The sequence below is a fragment of the Loxodonta africana genome, unplaced genomic scaffold, assembly GCF_030014295.1.
Source record: "Loxodonta africana isolate mLoxAfr1 unplaced genomic scaffold, mLoxAfr1.hap2 scaffold_69, whole genome shotgun sequence".
Lineage (NCBI taxonomy): Eukaryota > Metazoa > Chordata > Mammalia > Proboscidea > Elephantidae > Loxodonta > Loxodonta africana.
This window is the reverse complement of record NW_026975421.1, coordinates 694,444-719,675: the sequence shown is the minus strand read 5'-3', so window position 1 is coordinate 719,675 and position 25,232 is coordinate 694,444. Positions and strand designations below refer to the sequence as shown.

At 40.4% G+C, this 25,232-nt stretch overlaps 1 protein-coding gene across 1 annotated transcript in view; it reads left to right on the top strand.

Moving 5' to 3' along the window:
* LOC135230009 (protein FAM170B-like) overlaps positions 1–25,232 on the top strand; it is a 304,835-nt gene that overhangs the window by 37,120 nt on the left and 242,483 nt on the right. Inside the window, exon 2 of the transcript XR_010320640.1 lies at positions 21,154–22,552. The gene's annotated coding sequence lies outside the window, so the exon portion shown is untranslated. The remainder of the gene's footprint in view (positions 1–21,153; positions 22,553–25,232) is intronic.

Sequence of the window (25,232 nt, the reverse complement as noted above, 5' to 3'; positions counted from 1 at the left end):
TAGTAATTGCGAATGATAATTCATCGTGGATTTCTGAGCAGAAGATCCAGGTAATGATACCTGACTTCAAGAAAGTTTGCTTTGGCATTATTGTGCACAGAACACCCAAGGAAGAAATACAGCTCCTCAATGGGAGCTGATGCACTGCTTCAGCAAATCTTAGGATATAAAGTTAGAAGAAAAGCATCATCTCCTGAAGGTCATAAAAGTTGTTTATGAGTCTATACTAGATTTTCTTTTCTTTTTTTTTTTATTGTGCTTTAAGTGAAAAGTTACAATCCAAGTCAGTTTCTCATACAAAAACTTATCTACATTGTTATATGACCCTAGTTGCTCTCACTACAATGTGACAGCACACTCCTTCTCTCCACCTGTGTTCCCTGTGTCCATTCAACCAGCTTCTCTTCCCCTCTGCCTTCTCATCTTTACTCCAGATAGGAGCTGCCCATATAGTCTCATGTGTCTACTTAAGCTAAGAATCACTCTCCTCACCAGTATCATTTTAGGTCCTATAGTCTAATCTTTGAAGAGTTGGTTTCAAGAATGGGTTTTAGTTTTGGCTGACAGACAGTCTGGGGGTCATGACCTCTGGGGTACCTCCATCTCAGACCATTATGTCTGGTCTTTTTACTGGAATTTGAGGTCTGCATCCCACTTTTCTCCTGCTTCATCAGGGATTCTCTGCTATGTTCCCTTTCAGTGCAGTTATTGGTGGTAGGCAGGCACCATCTGGTTCTTCTGGTCTCAGGCTGATGGAGTCTCTGCTTTATGTAGCCCTTTCTTTCTCTTGGGCTAATATTTTCCTTGTGTCTTTGGTGTTTTTCATTCTGCTTTGCTCCAGATGGCTTGAGAGCAATTGATGCATCTCATATGGCAGTTTGCTAGCTTTTAAGACCCCAGATGCCACTCAACAAAGTGAGATGCACAACGTTTTCTTAATATGCTTTGTTATGCCAATTGACCTAGATGTTCACTGAAACCATGGTCCCCAGACCTCCGCCCGGCTACTCTGTCCCTCAAAATGTTTGGTTGTATCCTGGAAACTTCTTAGCTTTTGGATAAGTCCTGTTGTGCTGACTTCCCCTGCATTGTGTGTTGTCCTTCCCTTCACCTAAAATAATTCTATCTACTATCTAATTAGTGAAAACCCTCTCCATCCCTTCCCACACTGGCAACCATCGAAGAGTGTTTTCTACTGTGTTTAAATCTTTTCTTGAGTTCTTATAAAAATGGTGTTATACAATATTTGTCCTTCTGTGACTAATTTCCCTCAGTATAAAGCCTTCCAGATTCCTCCATGTTATGAGATGTTTCATGGATTCATCGTTGTTCTTTATCACTGTGTAATATTCCATTATGTGAATATACCATAATCTGTCCACTCATCTGTTGATGGGCATCTTGGTTGTTTCCATCTTTTTGCTTTTGTAAACAGTGCTGCAATGAAATATTCCATTATGTGAATATACCATAATCTGTTTGTCCACTCATCTGTTGATGGGCATCTTGGTTGTTTCCATCTTTTTGCTTTTGTAAACAGTGCTGCAATGAATATAGCTGTGCACTAATCACTAAAAAGAGCATTTCAAGATCTATCCAGAAGTACAACACTGCCAGTGATGGCATAATATTCATACGCCTACAAGGAATACCAGTTAATACAATCTATTCAAATTTACACACCAACCACTAAGGACAAAGATGAAGAAATTGAAGATTTTTACCGACTTCTACAGTCTGAAATTTATGGAATGTGCAATCAGGATGCATTGATAACTACTGGTTACTGGAATGAGAAATTGGAAACAAAGAAGGATCAGTAGTTGAAAATATGGCCTTGGTGATAGAAATGATACCAGAGATCACATGATAGAATTTTGCAAGACAAACGACTTCTTCATTGCAAATAACTTTTTCACAACATAAACAGCAAGTTTTGTTTTTTTTTTTTATAAGTGTGGGCCTCACCGGATGGAATACACAGGAATCAAACTGACTACCTGTGTGGAAAGAGATGATGGAAAAGCTCAATACCATCAGTCAGAACATGGCCGGGACCAACTACAGAACAGTCAACTACACATATGCAAGTTCCAGTTGAAGCCGAAGAAAATCAGAACAAGTGTATGAGAGCCAAAGTATGACCTTGAGTATATCCCACCTGAATTTAGAGACCATCTCAAGAATAGATTTGACATGTTGAACACTAATGACCAAAGACCAGATGAGTAGTGGAGTGACATCAAGGACATCAGACATACAAAGAAAACAAGAGGTCATTAAAAGGGGAAGAAAGAAAAGATCAAAATGGATGTCATAAGATTTATGACTCTGAAATGTGCTCTTGAACATCTAGTAGTTAAAAAGAACAGAAGAAATGATGAAGTAAAAGAGTTAAACAGAAGATTTCAAAGAGTAGCTACGGAAGACTAAGCAAAGTATTATAATGACATATACAAAGATCTGGAGTTAGAAATCAAAAGGGAAGAACACCCTCAGCATTTCTCAAGCTGAAAGAGCTGAAGAAACAATTCAAGCCTCAAGTTGCAATAGTGAAGGATTCTACAGAGAAAATATTGAACAACTCAGAATGTACCGAAAGAAGATGGAAGAAATACACTGAGTCACTACACCAAAAAGAATTGGTAGATGTTCAACCATTTCGGGAGGCAGCATATGATCAGGAAGCAATGGTACTGAAGGAAGAGGTCCAAGCAGTACTGAAGGCATTAGAGAAAAACAAGGCTCCAGGAATTGATGGAATACTAATAGAGATGTTTCAACAAACAAATGCAATACTGGAAGTGCTCATATGTCTATGCCAAGAAATTTGGAATACAGCTACCTGGCCAACTGACTGGAAGAGATCCATATTTATGCCTATTCCAAAGAAAGGTGTTTCAACCAAATGCAGAAATTATCATCAGTATCACATGCAAGTGAATTTTTGCTGAAGATCATTCAACAGTGGCTGCAGCAGTGCATTGACAGAAACTGTCAGAAATTTAAGCCAGATTCAAAAGAGGACGTGGGAACAGGTAAGTCATTGTTGATGTCAGATGGATCCTGGCTGAAGGCAGAGAATATCAGAAAGATGTTTACCTGTGTTCTATTGACTATGCAAAGGAATTTGACTCTGTGAATCATAACAAATTATGGATAACATCACAAAAAACAGGAATTCCAGAACACTTAATTGTGCTCATGGGGAACCTCTGCATAGATGAAGAGGCAGTCATTCAAACAGAACAATGGGCTACTGCATGGTTTAAAGTCAGGAAAGGTGTGCATCATCCTTTCACTATAATTATTCAATCTGTATGCAGTCCACATAGTCCAAAAAACTGAACTATATGAAGAACAGAGCATCATGATTGGAAGAAGACTCATTAACATCCTGTGATATGCGGATGGCACAGCCTTGCTTGCTGAACGTGAACAGGACTTGAAGCACTTACTGATAAAGACCAAAGACTGTAAAGACTTAGGTATGAATTACACCTCAACATAAAGAAAACAAAAATTCTCATCAGTGGAGCAATAAGCAACATCATAATAAATGGAGAAAAGATTGAAATTGTCAAGGATTTCATTTTACTTGGATCCACAATCAACACCCATGGAAACATCAGTCAAGAAATTAAATGATGCATTGCATTGGGAAAATCTGCTGCAAAAGAAATTTTTAAAGCATTAAAAAGCAAAGATGTCACCTTGAAGACTAAAGTGTCCCTGATCCAAGCCACGGTGTTTTCAATTGCCTGATATGCACGTGAAAACTGGACAATGAGTAAGGAAGACCTAAGAAGACACAGGACCTGGCAGTGTTTCATTCTGTTGTACATAGTGCCACTATGACTTGGAACTGACTTGAGGGAACTAACAACAACAACAATGCAAGGCAATACATGTCATGATGATATGTAATTTATTTCAAACTTGGAAGCCATTGGAGGATATTCCTTTACATAATATGTACACCCTGACTTACTAAGGAGACAATATGGGTGTTTCTTTGTAAGCAAAATCTCCTAAGAACAGATACTTTTGAATTGGGAGCAATACTTTAATTGGAGTTCGTTAGGAGGCTCTGAGAAGCCATTTTTCTGTGATAGTGTATATGTCTTCTTCTATCATTCATTTGTTTTAGAATAACTCACTGTTGAATGAGAATATGTTACAGCCAGGACATATGATGAAATATAAAGACAAGAATTTGTTAAAATGAATAAATTTTTAACACTAAAACAATTTCATCTGGGAGTAAAAATTCATTTATATATATATTGTTGATCATCTACTATATACAGATAATTTCTATTTTAATAACTTACTTTTCTTTCTTCCTACCTTCCTTCCGTCCTTCCTCCCTCTCTCTTTCTCTTCCTCCCTCCCTCCCTTCCTTTACTTCTTTCCTTTCTCTCTCTCTTTCTGTTCTATGTCATTAAAAAGTGTACCACCCTTTAGATTCACCAGTTTCAAATAGTTGAGAGATAATATAGGGTAGCTGTGAGTTGGAATCAACTCTATGGCAATGGGTTTGGTTTACAGGGTATGTATTTTAAAAGGTTTTATATACATATATAATTAAGCTGGACATTTAGGGAAAACTACTTAAAATCTCCTCATATCAATTTTATCATCTATAAAATGTCAGTGGTGATATCAACCTTAAGAGGTTGTGTGAAGTATAAACTACAATTTAATCCTGACACAAATCCTGAAATATTTTAGGTGTCACCCAGCGAAGGTGGTGAATAAAAGTTTTACCTTCCATGTATGGTCATGGTCCAGATTTAAGGCTTGTTTCTCCCACTTTTGTTTCTTCTCTGAAATTATCATCAGAATTTTTTCTCCTTGTCCTTTCTTTTTGCGTATAATGTAATAAATGCTAATACCCATATCACAAAATTATGGGGGAAAATTAAAAATAAAGACAGGTGAAAAAGTTTTGTAAATAGACTACAAATAAATATTTATTTCTCTTTCAATGGATAAAATAAAAATAAAAGGGACAAAAAAAAACCTATTTGGATTTCTTTTTACAGAAGAAAAAACATCCTCTTCTATTTAGACCTGGGGAAAATGCTGAAAGCTGCTTCCGGGTCAGGCACACAGCCCTTGAAATGAGTTCACAGGACAGGATACTAGCACATAAACAGGGAGACATGGATAAAAAACAATATGTTCCATTGGCAGTCATAAGACATGGCATCAAATAACTGATCTGATGTGGCATTCATTATTTCTGTATTGTGCTGTTTTCCCCACTTCTTTAATTTAGGAAAATATTAGCTACCTCGTGGGCAAAATCATTTTAAAAACGTGATTGTAAATATGACGTACATATATTCACAAAACGTGGAGGAATTCTATCCCTTCAAAAAGATAGGAAAAAACATTTGGGGAACTAGTGACTAAAAACAATGAAACATATCAATCCTTAGATTAGGGAAGGCAAAGATATCCCAAGAGGGCAAAGTAAAAATAAATCTGAATCAAGATATAATGTAGTGAAACTTCAGTACATAAATACAATAAAAAATCTTAAAAAGAACCAGAGAGTAAAGAAAGACGTATATAGTTATATATATATATAATAAATAAACAAAATAAGACTAATAGTTTATTTCTTAAAAAAAAAAAAAGGTGGAGTTTTTTAGATGAAACAGATCATCCAACAGTTTTAAGTTCAAACCTTTATTTAACAGAAGAAACGAGAAAATAATATCTGCTATTAACACTTCGATTCATAATTATATTTCAGATTTAAACACCTCCCCCCCAAAAAAGAAAAAGAAATTATAATGGTTGTGAATTGATATAAAAATTATTATTGAAGTTTATACAATAGTCTAAGCAGAAAACCTAATAGAAATTAAATGCAATTGAAGAATTGTAACAGAAAGCTTAGCAATGATTTTAGATGAATTTTCAAAACCATTTAATTAAACAAAAGCTTTATAAGATTTATTTTAAAAGATACAAGTTACAGAAGAACAAAACCGCACACACTCCTCTAAGTAGAGTTGACCTCAATGACATGCATGGAATCAAGCTTTCGAGACCTGCATTTGCTGATGTGGCATGACACAAAAGGAGAAGAAACGGCTGCAAACATCCATTAATAATAGAAACATAGAATGTATGAAGTATGAATCTAGGAAAATTAGAAATCATTAAAAAATGAAATGGAACACATAAACATCAATATCTTAGGCATTAGTGAGCTGAAATGGACTGATATTCACCATTTTGAATTGGACAATCATATGGACTTTTTTTTTTATGGACTACTGTGCCAAATCGAAGAGAGTTCATCATCAAAAAGAACATTTCAAGATCTATCCTGAAGTACAGTGCTGTCAGTGATAGGATAATATCCATATGCCTACAAGGAAGACCAGTGTCTTAGTCATATACTGATGCTATAACAGAAGTACCACAAATGGGTGGCTTTAACAAAGAGAAATTTATTTTCTCACAGTCTAGTAGGCTAGAATTCAAAATTCAGGGTGTCAGCTCCAGGGGAAACCTTCTCTGTCAGCACTGTGGGAAGGTCTCCATCATCAATCTTCTCCTGGTCAAGGGGCTTCTCAGGTGCAGGGACCCTGGGTCCAAAGGACATGCTCTGCTACTGGGGATGCTTTCTTGGTGTTATGAGGTCCTCATATCTCTCTGCTTGCTTATCTCTTTTATACCTCAAAAGGTATTAGCTTAAGACACTATCTAATCTTATAGATCTCATCAACATAAGTGCGACTAATCCATCTCATCACATCATTGTGATAGGATTTACACCACATAGGGAAATCACATTAGATGACTAAATGGTAGACAATCATACAATACTGGGAATCATGGCCTAGCCAAGTTGACAGATATTTTTTAGGGACACATTTCAATCTATGACAAGCAGTTAATATGACTATTATTCAAATTTGTGCACCAACTGCTAATGCCAAAGATGAAGAAACTGAAGATTTTTTACCAACTTCTGCAGTCTGAAATTGATCAGACATGCAATCAAGATGCATTGATAATTACTGATGATTGCAATGTGAAAGTTGGAAACAAAGAAGAAGGAACAGTAGTTGGAAAATCTGGCCTTGGAGACAGCATGATAGAATTTTGCAAGACCAATGACTTCTTCATTGCAAATACCTTTTTTCAACAACTTAAATGGTGAGTATACACATGGGCTTCACCAGATGGAATATACAGGAATCAAATGTCTACATCTGTGGAAAGAGACAATGGAAAAGCTCAATATCATCAGTCAGAACAAGACCGGGGCTGACTGTGGAACAGACCATCAGTTTCTCATATGCAAGTCTACAAGAGCCAAAGTACAACCTTGATTATATCTCACCTGAATTTAGAGACTATCTCAAGAATAGATTTGATGAATTGAAGGCTAATGATTGAAGGCCAGATGAGTTGTGGAATGACATCAAGGACATCATACTTGAAGAAAGTAAGAGGTCATTGCTCTGACAGGGATCACAATAGAGGGTCTGAGAGCTGGAGAAAAAATGTAGAACAAAATTCTAACTCACAAAAAAGACCAGATTACTCGCCTGACAGAGACTGGAGAAATGCTGAATATGTCCCCTGGACACACTTTTAGCTCAGTAATAAAGTCACCCCTGAGGTTCACCCTTCAGACAAAGATTAGACAGACCCATAAAGCAAAACTAAAGGGGCACACCAGCCCAGGGGCAAGGGCTAGAAGGCAGGAGGGGACAGAAAACTGGTAATAGGGAACCCAGGGTCAAGAAGAGGAGAGTGTTGACATATTGTGGGGTTGGTAATTAGTGTCACAAAACAATATGTGTACTAATTGTTTAATGGGAACCTAGTTTGTTCTGTAAACCTTCATCTAAAGTATGACAATAAAGATATGAAATAAAATATATATGTATATCTGTCAGAAAAAAAAAAAAACAAGAGGTCATTAAAAAGACAGGAAAGAAAAAAAGAAGACCAAAATGGATGTCAGAAAAGACTCTGAAATTTACTCTTGAATGTAGAGTAGCTAAAGCAAAAAGAAAATGATGAAGTAAAAGAGATGAACAGAAAATTTCAAAGGGCACCTCAAGAAGACAAAGTAAAATATTATCATGAAACGTGCAAAGACCTGGAGTTAGAAAATCAAAAGGGAAGCACATGTTCAGTATTTCTCAAACTGAAAGAACTGAAGAAAAAATTCAAGCCTTGTGTTGCAATATTGAAGGATTCTACAGGGAAAATATTAAATGACGCAGAAAGCATTCAAAAGAAGATAGAGAGAGGTGGAGTCAAGATTGCACAGTAGTCAGACACTTCCAGTGATTCCTCTTACAACAAAAACCAAAAAAAAAAAAAAACAAATACCTGAAAAAACAAGTGGAACAATTTTATACGTGACAAGATAAGGGCCCTGAACATCAAAGGCAAAGTTAGGAAATCAGACTGAGTGGCTGGGGGAGGGAGACACGGTTCAGAAGTGGCGAGCAGTTGCCGGACCTGACTTGGTGAGAAATGGCGCCCCTTGGACACAGTCCTCTGGAGGGACAGTGGCAGGGCTGGCAGTAGCATTCAGGATGCAGTCTCCTCAGGGGGAGACAGCAAGTCACACAGTCTACTCACAACTCTGGAATCAGAGAAGAGCAGTGCTGTTGGCAAAAGCTAAGTCCTTGCATTTGTTTTACTGTGCGCTCAGCCCCCAAGACAGCTTCAGTAGCTGTAGATTTCCCTGCACCTGAGATAGGTGTTGCTGTGCAGCCTGAGCCATTCTCCTGGCCTTGGAGAAGGAATAAATTAACAATTGGGGGAAAAGATAATCTGCCAGCTCCACTAAGCTGGGAAGCTCAGGACAGAAGAAGCTCCTTTCCAGGCACAAATGGTCCACGGACTTTGAATACCTCTCATCCCTGCATGGACCTGTGTAGGCCCATTTCGGGAGATTAGGCCCTTGTTACTGCAATGGTGTATGTGCTGGGTATCCAACTTCAACTGTTTTACCTTGCAGTGGAGAGGTGTGTTTTTGATGTTTGACACTGCTCTGCCTATTAAACAGGGTCCTTACCTACCTACACTGGGGGCCTGAGAACTGGTGGCTCCGCCCACATCATCTAGACACCCACAACAGGGGTCCAAGGATAACAGGTGCCTCCCAGTCCTTACAAACAAAAGCATAGGGTGCCTGTGGTCTGACTGCAGAACCCACCTACCTGTGCACTATAGAAAACAGGGGTGCACTTTCCTCACAGACACTTGGGAGATGGTTGTCAGCCCCCTGCCTTTGTTCAGAGTGTGACCCCCTGCTGCAACCAGATACCTGTGTCTCCAACAATCACCCCTCCCCATCTTAGACTATAGGACTTGATGACCTACAATTGATGACCAGCTACCTAGACACCTGAGCTGAATTATACAAGAAAAGTGAATGGACTCCTAGGCTCATATACCTGGTAACAGCTCTAGCCATCTGGTGACAGGATGTTAAATCTTGAAAGTTGCAAATGATCAAGCAAGCTCACTCAAGCACCGTATTTGGGCATATCAAAACAAAACAAAGCAAAAAGCTAGGATACAGTAGGCAAAAGTAAAAAATAAAATAAAATAACTTATAGATGGCTCAGAGACAGCAGTCAATATCAAATCACGTAAAGAAGCAGACCATGATCACTTCAACAATCTCTCAATACAAAGAATCAAGGAATCGTCCAGATGAAGGTGTTTTCCTGGAATTACCAGATGTTGAATACAAAAGGTTAATATACAGAACTTTCAAGAGATCAGGGAGATCAGGCAAAATGCAGAACAAGCCAAAGATGTAGGACGATGAAGAGGGAGTGTTTGTTGTGTCATAATCTGCAGAAGGCTGCAAAGTGCACATGGGGTCCATTCCCCCGATGCTCACACTAGAGCACCCCACCCATGTGGAAATCTCTGCAAGTGTTACTGAGTCCCTCGCACATCCACAGTGAACAGCTTTCAGATTCTTGTAAGAGGGTATTGTGTCCTAACACCAGCTGCTCCCTGGAAACCCTATGGGGCAGTTCTACTCTGTCGTATAGCGTCTCTGAGTCAGAATTGACTAGATGGCTACAGGTTTGGTTTTTTCTTTCAGGCGGGTGGTGAGAGTTTGATGTCAGCTCCATAATCGTGTTATTAAAAAATGATGACAGGGTAGCAGGTGAAAGCAACAAAACAAAACTGAAATGTAATGGCTTTTTCACATTTATTGGCCCCACAGAGTTCCTTCGAGGTGTTTACTTTTCACTAGATTCGGAGAAATGTTTGTGAGAGAGACAACAGCTTGAGATAGCTCCAAAATTACGTTTCCCTCCTTAATGTTAGGTTACATTAAGAGCTGGTTGGCTGGTTTATCATCTGCCTGCTTCACAAAAATAGAAGGCCCATGCAGGCAGGAACTTGTCTGTTGTGTTTGTCAGAGCATCCTGGTACCTGGCACCTGGCACCTAAGAAGTGCTAAAAAATGATTTGAGTGAATGTGGGTGGGTTTGTATAAAAAACACTGTGTTGCTGTCTTTATTTAGTTAAATAGTGAAAACAGGGATAAGGAAAATGGAGACAATTATTTGTATAATTTAGAGTTACATAAGATGAGAATAGAACTTGAATAATGAAGAGATAAAAAAATAAGCTGTACGGATGGAATGTACCCCCTTCCCTTTGCTTTGGAGGGAGACATTTTAAAATTGGATTGTTTTTTCCCTACTGATTTATAGGTTCTATACGTTAATTGAAAGGTAGTCTTTTAGGAATCACAAATATTTCTATTGAGATACAATTCACCTGCCGTAACACTGCCTTTGAAAATATGCACAATACCTTGGCTTTTAGTATATGGGCAGACTTGGCACAACAGTCACCACTGTCTAGCTTCAGAATATTTTCAGTGCCCAGTAAATAAAGGCCCTTGTTAATAAAGGCGTATTAACAGTCATCCTCATTACTCCTTTCCTCCAAGCCGTAGCAACCACTAATCTATTCTGTCTGTGTTGGTTTGTCTGTTCTGGACATTTCATGTAAATGGAATCATACACGATGCGGTCATTTGTGTTTGGCTTCTTTCATTTAGCGTAATGTTCTCAAGGTTCGTCCGTGTTGTGGCATGTATCAGTACTTGGTGCCTTTTTGTGGCTGAGTGATATTCCAGTCTATGAATATACCACATCCTGTCTATCAGGTCATGACATTTGGGTTCTCTCCACATTCTGGCTGTTACGAATAACACTACTAGGAATCCTCTGTGTGAGTTTGTATGTGAACATGCTTTTGATTCTCCGGGTACAGACCTAGGAATGCAACTGCAGTGTTGTATGGGAATTCTCTGTTTAACTTTCTGCAGAATTGCCAAACCGTTTTCCAAAACAATTGGATCATTTTACATTTCCACCAGCGGTATTCCAGCTTCTCCACATCGTCGCCGACACTTGTCCATCCTGTTGAGTTCAGCCATCTTAGTGGTTTTGAAATAATAGTGCACTTTAGTTTAGATTTGCATTTCCCTGATGACTAATGAGGTTACGCTTCTTTTCCTGTGCTTGTTGAGAGTTTCTGTATCTGCTTTTGAGAAATCTCTATTCAAATCCTTAGCCTGCAAACTTTTTTTCAGCTTTTTGCCTGTATTTTTACTCTCTTCATATACTTTTTGATATGCCAAAGATCTATAGATCTTAACAGTTTTAGCCTTCATATTTTGGGATTTTTAAAAAGTCTTTCTCTTTTATCAATAAAAAGAAAATAAAAACTTCTAAAATTTTTATGGTTGCATATTTTAATTTTAAATATTCGATCCATCTGGAATTTTTTTTTGTGTAAGGTTGTTTTGTGTAAGGTATGAGAAAAAGGATGAAAACATTTTTACAGGTGGTCTGAGTGATTACCAGATTGCTACAAACGCTCCTTTTCCCATGACCCATATCTTCACTGCATTTTCCCGTAGTCCGTACAGAGAAGGCTTTTTACAAAGGGAGGCCACCATTCCCAGCCATTTCATTTTAAGGTTTGTTTTCTGCAATTAAATCCCTTGTGTATCTTATCTACACACCTTTTCTTTTAAGCTAATACAAATTTTGTGTGAGTAGGACCTTGTCGAGTGTAAGATGGGCTTGAATTTCATAACTGGTTCCGTGTGGTGCAGCCCAGCAGACGGACAGACAGAAGCAGGGGCTGCAGAGGCGACAGAAGCTATGAGAACAGGAGCCTCTAGAGATTTGCTGTGGAATTTCACATAAAGCTCTAGACTTTTCTGTGTAAACTTATCATCATATATGGACATCACCTTAGAACAGACAGAGAATAATGCTTTAAAAGTTAGACATTCCTAAGGAAGGTGTTCATTCCTTAGCAGATGCTGAGAAGTGTATGTGTTTTGGTGAAGATATGTACCCATTTCTACTGGGTATGTATCTAGAAGTAGCATTGCTGGGTCCTAGGATATATGTATGTTCACAGCTCTTGTAAATACAGACAAAACATTTTTAAACTGGTTGTATCAAATTACACTTCCAGTAGTGGTAGATTAGAGCTCCATTTACTCCACGTTATACCCAATAGTTGGTATTTTCCATCCTTTCCATTTTAGCCATTCTGGCGTGTAGGGGATAGTATCACATTATGGCTTTTTATTAGAATTTCTCTGATAACCAGTGAAGTTTTGTCACTTTTCATATGTTTCTTGGCCATATAGAAATCTTTTATACAGTGTACAAGTATTCGCTCATTTTTCTATTGAACTGTCCGCTTCCTTTTTCCTTTTTGGATTGTTCTTTATGTATTCCAGAACCAAGTCAGTATTAGGATATATGTATTGCAAATAACTTCTGCTGAATTCACCCTTGTGGCTTGTCGTGAACTTTCAGATGCAAACACCCGTCTTTTACAAAAACAAGCAAATGGTGTAGACATAAAAGTTTATTAGGGGTTACCAGGGGCAGGAGGGAGGAAATAAAGTGGTGTTCCTGCATACGGAGACTGAGTTCTGGTTAACAGTGGTAGGAAAGTCACATTGATTAAGGGCAGGGTTGCACAGCCAATTAATGGTAATTACTGTCAGTTGTTCAGTCACCAAAGGTTGTGTGGTATGTTTACAACAACAACGATGAGCAGCTGCTGGGGCAACATAATAGTACTCAACGGATGAGGCGTATTCTTTTATTATACTTTTCTCTATTTTCTAATTTGTTTTTATAACATGCTACTGTTCAAATTTATAAAATGTTTGCATGATGAAAGTGGATAACAGGGTCTATCCCACCCATTACATCCTTCTAAGGTTTAAATGAGGGACTACATGCCATCAGCGGAGGCTCAGCCTTAGTTGGCGCTCGAGAAATGCTTCATTTCTCCCACTCTTCTGGCTCACTGTCTTCTCCCCTGGTTTATTTGCTCTTCTCTTTAGAGCTGGAAGCATGTGACCACCAGGCTTCCCGACACCATCATTCTGCTTTCCATACCAATGTTATTGTAGTCTTGGGTTCCTGGGCAGCCTCTCCGCAGGTTTAATTCTTTCATTTCTATTAATTTATTATTTAAATATATCCCTTTAATTTTGTCCTACTTATAGAAGTATGTTCTAGTCATTGAAAATTTGGAGACTACCCTAACACACATGGGAACACCATGAGTAAGAATAGACTCCACGGCAATGGGTTTTATATGTGTGTCACACACATTTATGTATATTCACATAAATATTATATCCTGCTCCTTTCACTCAATATTATATTTCCATGATAAAGTTTTGTTTATTTTACAGACAACATCAAATTGTTTTATTATATTCTGCTGTGTGCAAGGAGTATATAATTTTAGCAATTTGAGTATAGTTGAAATATTAAATGTGCATGTTTCTAGTAATCTTCAACCTATACTTAAATCTTTTAACAAAAATCTTTGCTATTGAACCTTTTTTTTTATTTGTTATTCAGCATTCTTTAACACTAGGAGATAGTCTCAGGATCAACTCAGATCATATTTTCTCCCTCTTACACACGAAGGCCCTTAAAGTATTCAAAGATTGTCGTTGTTGTTGTTAGGTGCCGTCGGGTCGGTTCTGACTCATAGGGACCCTATGCACAACAGAACGGAACACTGCCTGGTCCTGCGCCATCCTTACAATCATTGTTATGCTTGAGCTCATTGTTGCAGCCACTGTGTCAATCCCCCTCATTGAGGGTCACCCTCTTTTCCACTGACCCTGTACTCTGCCAAGCATGACGTCCTTCTCCAGGGACTGATCCCTCCTGACAACATATCCAAAGTATATAAGACGCAGTCTCGCCATCCTTGCCTCTAAGGAGCATTCTGGCCGCACTTTTTCCCAAACAGATTTGTTCGTTCTTTTCGCAGTCCATGGTATATTCAATATTCTTCACCAACACCACAATTCAAAGGCGTCAACTCTTCTTCCGTCTTCCTTATTGATTGTCCAGCTTTCACATGCATGTGATGTGATTGAAAATAGCATGGCTTGCGTCAGGCGCACCTTAGTCTTCAGGGTGACATCTTTGCTCTTCAACACTTTGAAGAGGTCCTTTGCAGCAGATTTGCCCAATGCAATGTGTCTTTTGATTTCTTGACTGCTGCTTCCATGGCTGTTGATTGTGGATCCAAGTAAAATGAAATCCTTGACAACTTCAGTCTTTTCTCCATTTCTCATGATGTTGCACATTGGTCCAGTTGTGAGGATTTTTGTTTTCTTTATGTTGAGGTGTAATCCATCCTGGAGGCTGTGGTCTTTGATCTTCATTAGTAAGTGCTTCAAGTCCTCTTCACTTTCAGCAAGCAGGGTTGTGTCATCTGCATAATGAAGGTTGTTAATGAGTCTTCCTCCAATCCTGATGCCCCGTTCTTCTTCATATAGTCCAGATTCTCGTATTATTTGTTCAGCATACAGATTAAATAGGTATGGTAAAAGAATACAACCCTGACGCACACCTTTCCTGACTTTAAACCAATCAGTATCCCCTTGTTCTGTCTGAACAACTGCCTCTTAATCTATGTAAAGGTTCCTCATGAGCACAATTAAGTATTCTGGAATTCCCATTCTTCCCAGTGTTATCCATAGTTTGTTATGATCCACACAGTTGAATGCCTTTGCATAGTCAATAAAACACAGATAAACATCCTTCTGGTATTCTCTGCTTTCAGCCAGGATCCATCCAACATCAGCAAGGATATCCCTGGTTCCACGTCCTCTTCTGAAACTGGCCTGAATTTCTGGCAGTACCCTGTCGATATACTGCTGCAGCCGTTTTTGAAAGATCTACAGCAAAATTTTGCTTGTGTGTGATATTAATCATATGGTTCTATAATTTCCACATTCGTTTGGGTCACCTTTCTTGGGAATAGGCATAAATATGGATCTCTTCCAAAAAATATATATATATATATATATATTTTTTTTTTCCAGTCAGTTGGCCAGGACGCTGTCTTCCATATTTCCTGGCATAGACGAGTGAGCATCTCCAGTGCTACATCTGTTTGCTGAAACATCTCTATTGATATTCCATCAATTCCTGGAGCCTTGTTTTTGGCCAATGCCTTCAGAACAGCTTTGACTTTTCTTCCTTCAGTACCATTGGTTCCTGATCATAGGCCACCTCTTGAAATGGTTGAATAGTGACCAATTATTTTTGGTATAATAATTCTGTGTATTCCTTCCATCTTCTTTTGATGCTTCCTGCGTCGTTTAATATTTTCCCCATGGAATCCTTCACTTTCGCAACTCGAGGCTTGAATTTTTTCTTCAGTTCTTTTAGCTTGAGAAACACCGAGCATGTTCTTCCCTTTTGGTTTTCCATCTCCAGCTCTTTGCACATGTCATTATAATACTTTACTTTGTCTTCTTGAGAGGCCCTTTGAAATCTTCAGTTCTTTTATTTCATCAATTCTTCCTTTTGCTTTAGCTGCTCGAGGTTCGAGAGCAAGTTTCAGAGTCTCCTCTGACACCCATCTTGGTCTTTTCTTTCTTTCCTATCTTTTCAGTGACCTCTTGCTTTCTTCATGGATGATGTCCTTGATGTCATTCAAAAACTTGTCTTGTCTTCGGTCACTAGTGTTCAATGTGTCAAATTTATTCTTGAGATGGTCTCTAAATTCAGGTGGGATATTTTTGCTCTCATGGACTTGCTCTGATTTTCCTCAATTTCAGCTTGAACTTGAATATGAGCAATTGATGGTCTGTTCCACATCAGCCCCTGGCCATTTTGTGACTGATGATATTGAGCTTTTCCATCGTCTCTTTCCACAGATGTAGTCAATTTGATTTCTGTGTGTTCCATCTGGCGAGGTCCATGTGTATAGTCACCGTTTATGCTGGTGAAAGAAGGTATTTGCAATGAAGAAGTCGTTGGTCTTGCAAAATTCTATCATTTGATCTCCGGCATTGTTTCTATCACCAAGGCCCTATTTTCCAACTACTGATCCTTCTTTATTTCCAGCTTTTGCATTCCAATAGCCAGTAATTATCAATGCATCTTGATAGCATGTTCGATCAATTTCGGACTGCAGCAGCTGAAAAAAATCTCCTATTTCTTCATCTTTGGCCCTGGTGGTTGGTGTGTAAATTTGAATAATAGTTGTGTTAACTGGTCTTTCTTGTAGGAGTGTGGATATTATCCTATCATTGACAGCGTTGTATTTCACGATAGATCTTGAAATGTTCTTTTTGACGATGAATGCAACATCATTCCTCCTTGAGTTGTCATTCCCAGCGTAGAAGACTATATGATTGTCTGATTCAAAATGGCCAGTACCAGCCCATTTCAGCTCACGAATGCCTAGGATATTGATGTTTGTGCATTCCATTTCATTTTTGATGATTTCCAATTTTCCAAGATTCATAATTCGTACATTCCAGGTTCCAATTATTAATGGATGTTTGCAGCTGTTTCTTCTCATTTTGAGAAGTGCCATATCAGCAGATGAAGGTCCTGAAAGCTTTACTCCATCCATGTCATTAAGGTTGACTCTACTTTGAAGAGGCAGCTCTTTCCCAGTCATGTTTTGAGTGCCTTCCAACCTGGGGGGGTCATCTTCCGGCCATGTATCAGACAGTGTTCCGTTGCTGTTCATAAGGTTTTCACTGGCTAATGCTTTCTAGAAGTAGATTTCCGGGTCCTTCTTCCTAGGCTCTCTTGTCTGGAAGCTCAGCTGAAACCTGTCCTCCATGGGTTACCCTGCTGGTATCTGAATACCGGTGGCATAGCTTCCAGCATCACAGCAACACACAAGCACCCACAATATGACAAACTGTCAGACACGTGGGGGTAGCAAACTATGATTTCATTCATCATTTTCATTTTTTCATTCAATCAATATTTAGAAAGATTCCATGTGCCAGGAATAGTCTACATCATGTAGACGCAGTGGTAAAAGGTACACATTGTCCCTGCCATTGTGAAGGGGACACCCAGTGCGGGTGGGAGGGGGACTGGTAAAATGCAGTCCAGAGAAAGGACAGACCATGCTCCAGGAACCACACTGGACTTCAGAGAGCTTTGTTGGCTGCCGTTCATCTGTCCGGCTTCTAGATGTCAGAGTGCCCTCAGGCTCAGTGCTTAGTCCTCTCTTTCTATATAGACACCCTCTCTCTAGGATGTCTCAGTGAGTCGGTGGCTGTCTGTAGCTGAGGATGTGATGTTTACACCTCCATCCATTTCAACTCCTCCTGGTTCATGACTTCTATTCAAATGTCAGCGTAGCTCTCTGTACCGAGTTCTTCATCTGTAAAATGTGCCTTATAATGATACATTCCTCACATGGGTATCATGCAGAGCAAGTATCTTAAGAAAGGAGAAACCCTCACAAGAGTCCTGGCACCAGTAAGTGTTAGCTGTCAGTATTATTACCTGACATCTCCACGTAGATGTCTAACAGCTATGCCATGTTATCAACGCCATGAAACAATTCTTGGTCCCAACCCCATTCCACCCTTATCGATGAATTTCTCAGGGCTTCAGTGATGGGAATGTGTGCGTTTTTCCACCTAATGGACATGGCTAATAAAGGTTGGCCTGGTCCTTCATAATAAGTTGCTCCAAAGTTTATATGGGTGAACTCAGACAAGTGATAGCCAACTAATATAGACAAAAAATAGAACTCTCAGCTGCTCATATTTGTACTCTCAGCCTAGAATATCTGGTGAGGGTACTATATGGACTGAATTGTGTAACCCCAAAGGTACGTTGAAATCCTAACTACTGTACCTATAAATGTGACCTGATTTGGATATAGGGGATTTTTTAAATTATTTTAATGAGGCCATACCAGTGTAGGGTGGGTCCTAAACCTAATCCCTTCTGAGTTACAAAAAGAACAGAATAGACACAGACACAAACAGGGGAAGAGGGAGACAGACAAAGGGGAAGATAATCTACAAGGCCAGGAACGCAAAGGGTGGCTGGAAGCTGCTAGAAGCTGAAGTAGACATGAGCCATGCCCTGAATTCCTACTTCTAGCCTCCCGAACTGTGAGAAAATAAATATCTGTTCTTTAAAGCCACCCAATTGTGTTATTTTTTTCTTATGGCAGCCCTAGATGACTAACACATACCCATGGTTATCCATGAAGCCTGGTGTAAAATAGTGTTCTCCCCTCCTTGTCTAGCCCACCCGAATCCTGCTATTTCCTTATCAGTGTCCTCTGCCTTCACTAAGAGCTACAACAGAGTCGGCTTGATGCTGATGCATAGAAATGCAGTTTATTTTTTAGTTTATATTTATGATTGACTAGCATTAATTTCAATGGTTTGTTAATTTTTCTGTGGAGGCATTTCTGTAATCTATGAGTAATAGCAGTTGCAGCTTTTCCTTCTTTTTGTTGTCGCTTTGTTCTAGCTTGGGCCTCCAGTGTTAAATATTTAATATAAATAATGATAGAAAGCATCCTTATTTTTTTAAAGAATTTTTTTGTGTGCTTTAAGTGAAAGTTTTCAAATCAAGTCAGTCTCTCACACAAAAACGCGTATGCACCTTGCTACACACTCCCAATTACTCTCCCCCGAATGAGACAGCCTGCTCTCTCCCTCCACTCTCTCTTTTCGTGTCCTTTTCGCCAGCTTCTAAACCCCCTCCACCCTCTCATCTCCCTTCCAGGCAGGAGATGCCAACATAGTCTCAAGTGTCCACCTGATTCAAGAAGCTCACTCCTCACCAGCATCCCTCTCCAACCCATTGTCCAGTCCAATCCATGTCTGAAGAGTTGGCTTCGGGAATGGTTCCTGTCCTGGGGCAACGGAAGGTCTGGGGGTCATGACCACTGGGATTCTTCCAGTCTCAGTAAGACCATTAAGTATGATCTTATGAGAATTTGGGGTCTGCATCCCACTGTTCTCCTGCTCCCTTAGGGTTTCTCTGTTGTGTTCCCTGTCAGGGCAGTCATTGGTTGTAGCTGGGCACCATCTAGTTCTTCTGGTCTCAGGATGATGTAGTAACTGATTCACATGGCCCTTTCTGTGTCTTGGGCTCGTAATCACCTCGTGTCCTTGGTGTTCTTCATTCTCCTTTGATCCAGGTTGGTTGAGACCAATGGATGAACCTTAGATGGCTGCTTTCTAATGTTTAAGACGCCAGATGCCAGTCTTCAAATTGGGAAAGCATCCTTATTTTAATGCTAATTAATTTTAAAGAGAATGTCCCACATTTCACCATGAACTATCATGCCAGTTGTATTTTTCCAACTTAAGGAACTCCTTTTCTGGTCCATGATTGCTCAGAGTCCTTATCTCTCAGTGTGATTGGATTTTATCAACTGCCTTGTCCCCATCTCTTGAGGTGAGCATGTCTTTTCTTCTTCCATCTATGCTTATGGTGAATTAAATTATTCAATCTTTAATGTTCACTCAAGCTTGCATGCTGACGATAAACCCCCTTGATGATGGCGTATTACCTGGTTTATACTTTGCTGGATTTCCTTTGCCAGTATTTTATGTAGGTTTTTGCATCTCAGTTACTTGGTGTGCTTGCCCTGTAACTCTTCTTCTACGATCCTTGTCTAATTTGGTGTCAATATTAAACTAGCCTTAGGGATGAAGTAGAGGAGCATCTCATCTTTTTCTCTTCTTTTCTGACTTTGCACAAGATGAAAATGCTCTGTTTCTTGCCTGTTTGCTGCAACCTGAATGAAAGTGGTCTCGGCCTCCTATTTTCTTAGGGAGATCTTGAACTACTGACCCATTTTGTGTAGTGATTAAAGGTCTTTTCTGGTGCTACTTAGAAAAATTTCCACTGCATGTTCTAGGCTGCTAGGATTTCATCTTTGAATGTTATGTTGTTATCACGATTTTCAGTCTCATCCACGTCAATTAATCAATCCCAGATTTTCCCTCATTTTTCCAAAGTCAAACTCTACATCTATTCCTGGTACCAATTCCCTTATCTAAGACTTGTTTGCAAACAAAAATACAACCCAGCATCTTTGAGTCCATGATGTGAGAATACAGTCCCACATAAGTTTTTTTGTAACTGTTTTTCTTGTTAAGTGTTTCTCCCCTTTTTTTTTTTTTTTTTTGTTCATTTCCCACGTATCTAGCAGTTTCAAAGTTGTGCCCTTCAGGTTGAGGTCATTAGCTTGATTGACTCTGTGCAGGGCCATGGGGTGCCAGTTGCAAATGGGCATCAAAAGAGCACTCCTCTAGAACTAGGAGGCAGGAGGAGGTGGTTGGGCGGTTGTTGGGGGGGGAGGGAACTGGGCAGGGCTGTGTGGAGAGGGGCGCCCAGGGGAGGTGCCAGGTCGGAGGCTGCCCCACCACAATCTCACGTGCATCAGGAAGGAGCTGGCTGCAGGAGCCTTTCGCGAGAGTCCCAGCCCACCCAGCCTTGCCCTGAACTCAGACCCGCTAGGCTCACAGGTCCCACCAGAACTAGGGGAAGCCTGAGGCTACCGATGTCAAGTCCCAGGGTACACCCCTGAGCCCAGTCACAGTGCTTATGCTGGAATAGGAGGGCAGAGGAGGCGTATGGGGACTTGGGTCCAGAGGGTGACCCAGAAACGGTGGGAGAGTTGTGGTCACCCTAGGACTCTGGCTCCGCACGTGAAGGGCCGCAGGTTGCACTTCCAGGAGGAGAAGGTGAAGCCACAGAGGCCACACTGCTCACACAAACAATCCCCCACCCCCCTCTGCCCTTTCTCCAGGCGGGACGCCCCTCCTGTGCTGTCCTCAGAAGGGCTCTTCATAGACCGCACCCCTAGTTTGCGGAGCAGCAGAGCCTGCCCCAGTCTGGACTAGGGACTTTATTTCTTCCACTCTCACCACTGGCTGAAGGCAGACTCCTGTCTCCACAGACTAAAGAGGAATTATCAAAATGAGCTCGAAACTCTAGATTTGAGTTAAGGATCATAAATTAACACAGAGAAATACAACTTTAACAACAAAGACCTGTTTGGAGTCCCAGTTGGAATTAAAAAAAAAAAAACTTGAACAGAGGGAGTGATAAAGTTTTCCTTCTTTTGCCACCCTCTCTCGGTGGTCCCAAGCTTTCTCATCTCCCACCTCACAAGACTGTATCAACTGCTTTGAGACTTTTAGAATAAAGATCCCCAGGCATATCACTGCTGTGACCCTGTGAGGATTTCCCCAGTGCTGGGTTAGACTAAGACAGAATCCTTCCAAGGCTTCCAGGGCCTGTGTACTGGACGGTCAGCACACGGAGCCTCAGAGCCCACTTCGTTTTTCCTGCAGTTGGGCATGACACCAGGGACATGACCCTTGAGAGTGCTGACACTTCCTGAAGCCAGTGACCCTCCCCCTGGGCTTCTCTCTGCCTGGGTCTCAGAGTCTCTGAGGCCAACTTGTACCCTCAGAAGTGTTTCTGCTGAAGGACACGTAAACAGCACTGTGGATTTGTGTCCCGCAGTCTGCAAAACTGCCTCCCCTGAGTGGGGTGAGGAGCTACTGAAATATTGAAATCACTGAAACTAGCAGAAGCCACAGCTCATGGTCCTGGGAGAAAACTGGGAAGGACGGAGAGGTGAAGAGGCTATAAAGGCCCAGTCGTGAAGGCGACCATGGGCCAGGATGTCCGGAAGTCGCAAAGCTGACCAATGCTGAGTGCCCTAAAACCTGCCACTCCTGTGCCCATCTTTTCTTTCAATGGACAAAGTCTTCCCCTGCTCTTATGCGCCTGGGCTGGAAGGGCCTTTGACTTACAACATGAAGCAGCCTCCAGAGCCTCTTGGGGCAAGTGATGGTCAAGGAGGCTCTGCCTAACCCCATCCTGCCCTTCCCAGTTGTCAGAGGACCAGGAATTTCAGTCTTCCAGCTCCTGGGCTGATCTAGTGACTTGTAACAGGATTTCTCTGGAACTGGAAGGTGTTGAAGGCAGGAAGTACTCCTGGGTTTCTTCACCCAGCTGAATGCCTAGTTCCTGGTCTTATTACACGGCTTACATTCAGGATAAGAAGAGGCATTTGGAGCTTTACGCATGACCTCTTAGCAGAGGTTTCTGTTCAGGAGCGAAGAGGTAAAAAGAAAGCAGTGTCTACTAAGTCCTTTTCCAAGAGTCTCAGGAAATTCTCACGAAGACCCTCTCAGGTAAGGACTGACGGGAAATGCCTTGGTTTAGTATTAAACTTTGCCCTTGACACATTTTGTTTATGGAGGGCATATACATATTGTCCGCTCAAGGAAGCACTGTAGTTCTTATCTAGACTTTATGTAGAATGAGTATATATAAAACCTAAACTTGGTCCTTAAGCAAGGGGTTACCTCTCAGAGAAGGCCTATGGGAAGGTTTCTACCAAATTCTGTGGTGCTGCCATTGCTCCAAGGATCCCAGGTGGTGCCAAGTTTGAGCACTCGGCTGTTAACCGAAGGTTAGTTTTTTGAACCCACCAAAAGGCTCTAAGGAGTAAAGACCTGGCGAACTGCTTCCGTTAAGATTACAAACCAGGAAACCCTATCGGGGCAGTTCTCCTTTTACACTGGGCCACAATGACTCAGAAACCCACTCGATGGCACCTAGCAATAACAACAGGAAGCCATTGCCCCCAATGTGCTTGAGATACCTTTCTGGGGAAGGTTGGCCTTCAGAGCCAGCTCATGGCCACACGGGAACTGAGGCTCATGTTTTGTTACCACACCTTAGTTTCAGTCAGTAAATTTATTTTCCAGCTTATTCATAAGACTTGACTGCAGACATCTCTCAGGTATTGTCAAAATTAATTCCATTCTCTAATAATGATTTGCCAGGACGTATTTCCAAGCGTTTCCAAGAGACTGGAAAAACTTTCCAAAGAGGCTTGTCCAGCGCCATGTTGTGCAGTAACTACAGTGTTGACGTAGTATATTAACCACATAGTTTCCACGTTTTCTGCTTTCCTTAAATAACAACTGAAGTTCCAAGTCTACCACCTGAAGTACTTCCTTTAGTGTTTCACTTAGAAGTCTGGTGGTGATGAATTCTCTCAGTTTTCTTTCCCCTAAGAATGGCATTATTTGTGCTTTACTCCTGAAGGTAATGATACATAGATACATGATACATAGAATTCTGGGTTAGTATTTCCATCTTTCAGGGTTGAAAAAATGTTGTTTCACAATCTTTTTTTTTTTGGCTTCCATGGCTTCTGATAGTGAATACAGAGTCATTCAATTTGTTTTTCTCAGGTGAAATGTGTTGTTTTCTCTCTACCTCCTTCCTGAGTATTTTCTTGACCTTTGTTATTCTGCAGTTGATTATGATGTATGGTATTTTTATGCAAGTAACGCATGTTCTATATATATATATGTGTGTCAACTGTTTTTCCCCTCCCGGGTATGTCTGTAAGTACAGTACACTGTTTTTTTCTTTTTACACGCTGCTGTTAAAAAAAAAAAATTAGAGTAATGTACTTACAAATATACTTGGGATGTGGGGTAAGGCCCACTGGGTTGGCAAAAAACCCATAACCCGCAGAATATTTTTGTGCAAATACGGTATTGGGGCATAGAATTCTTTAACTTGCTGTGGTTTGCTGAACTTCTTGAATCTGTAAGTTTATGTCTTTCACCACATTTGGAAAGTGTTCAGCCAGTATTTTTTCAAATACTATTTTCTTCACCACACATTTTGTTCACTTCTTCTGGAGTTCCAATAAATAAGCTTTTTGTCTAGTTCTTGAGGCACTGTCCATTTTTTTCCATATTTTCCTCTCTGTTTGCAGAATGGATATTTTCTACTGATCTATTTCAAGTATTTAGTTTTTTCTCTGTCATCGCCATTCTGCTATTGTGAAAATATCAACTGAATTTTTTATTTCTGCCATTGTACTTTTAACATGTAAAATTTTCATTTGCAAATAGCACCTATTATCTTTCCATTTATTTAAAAAGTGTCTGTGTTATTTCTTGAAGAATGATTAGAACAGCATTTTAAAATCTGTGTCTTATGATTTTGAGACTACAAGTCCTGCAAAAATTTTATGCAGAATTTTTTTTTTTTAGCAGTCAATTGACCCAGTTATGTTCAGGCTCCAAGTTCTGTCCCATCTTCTGTATTCTGTGGTTCAAATGTTAGTTCAATTTTTGAAGGCTTTGCAGCTGTATTCAGATCTAATCTATGTGAGCGCCGCTCAGTATGGAACCTTGATGGCATTCTAACCCATAGTGCGGCTCTTAAAGGATTTGATAATGCTTCTTAGGGTCAGGGCAATGCATATGCATCTGGGGGGTGAACCAGGAGTTCATAGCAAGTCTGCAGAATCTCTTTCTTGCACAGCCTCCTCTCTGTCTTTCTCTTCTCCTCTCTGAGTTCTGAAGGAGTGCGTTCTAACCCATAGTACGGCTCTTAAAGGATTTGATAATGCTTCTTAGGGTCAGGGCAATGCATATGCATCTGGGGGGTGAATCAGGAGTTCATAGCAAGTCTGCAGAATCTCTTTCTTGCACAGCCTCCTCTCTCTCTTTCTCTTCTGCTCTCTGAGCTCAGAAGGAGTGCTTTCCTGGCCCACTGGCGGGAATGCTGGGGCTTTAATCTCCTCATTCTGTTGTGCACATAAGTGACTGGTTCTACCTATGGGGCCAAAGCACTGGACAACCAGCCAAAAGGCTGGCAGTTTGAACCTGTCAAGAAGCGCCTCAGAAGACAAGCCTGGTGATCTGCTTTTGAAAAGTCTCACCCTTTGAGGCAGAATTGACTAGGTGCCAGTTAACAGCAGAGAGAGAGAAAATGTAATGGAGCTTTCTCTACAATATTTGGTTCTTCCATACTCTGGTCAGAGAGAAGGATTCTCCTCTG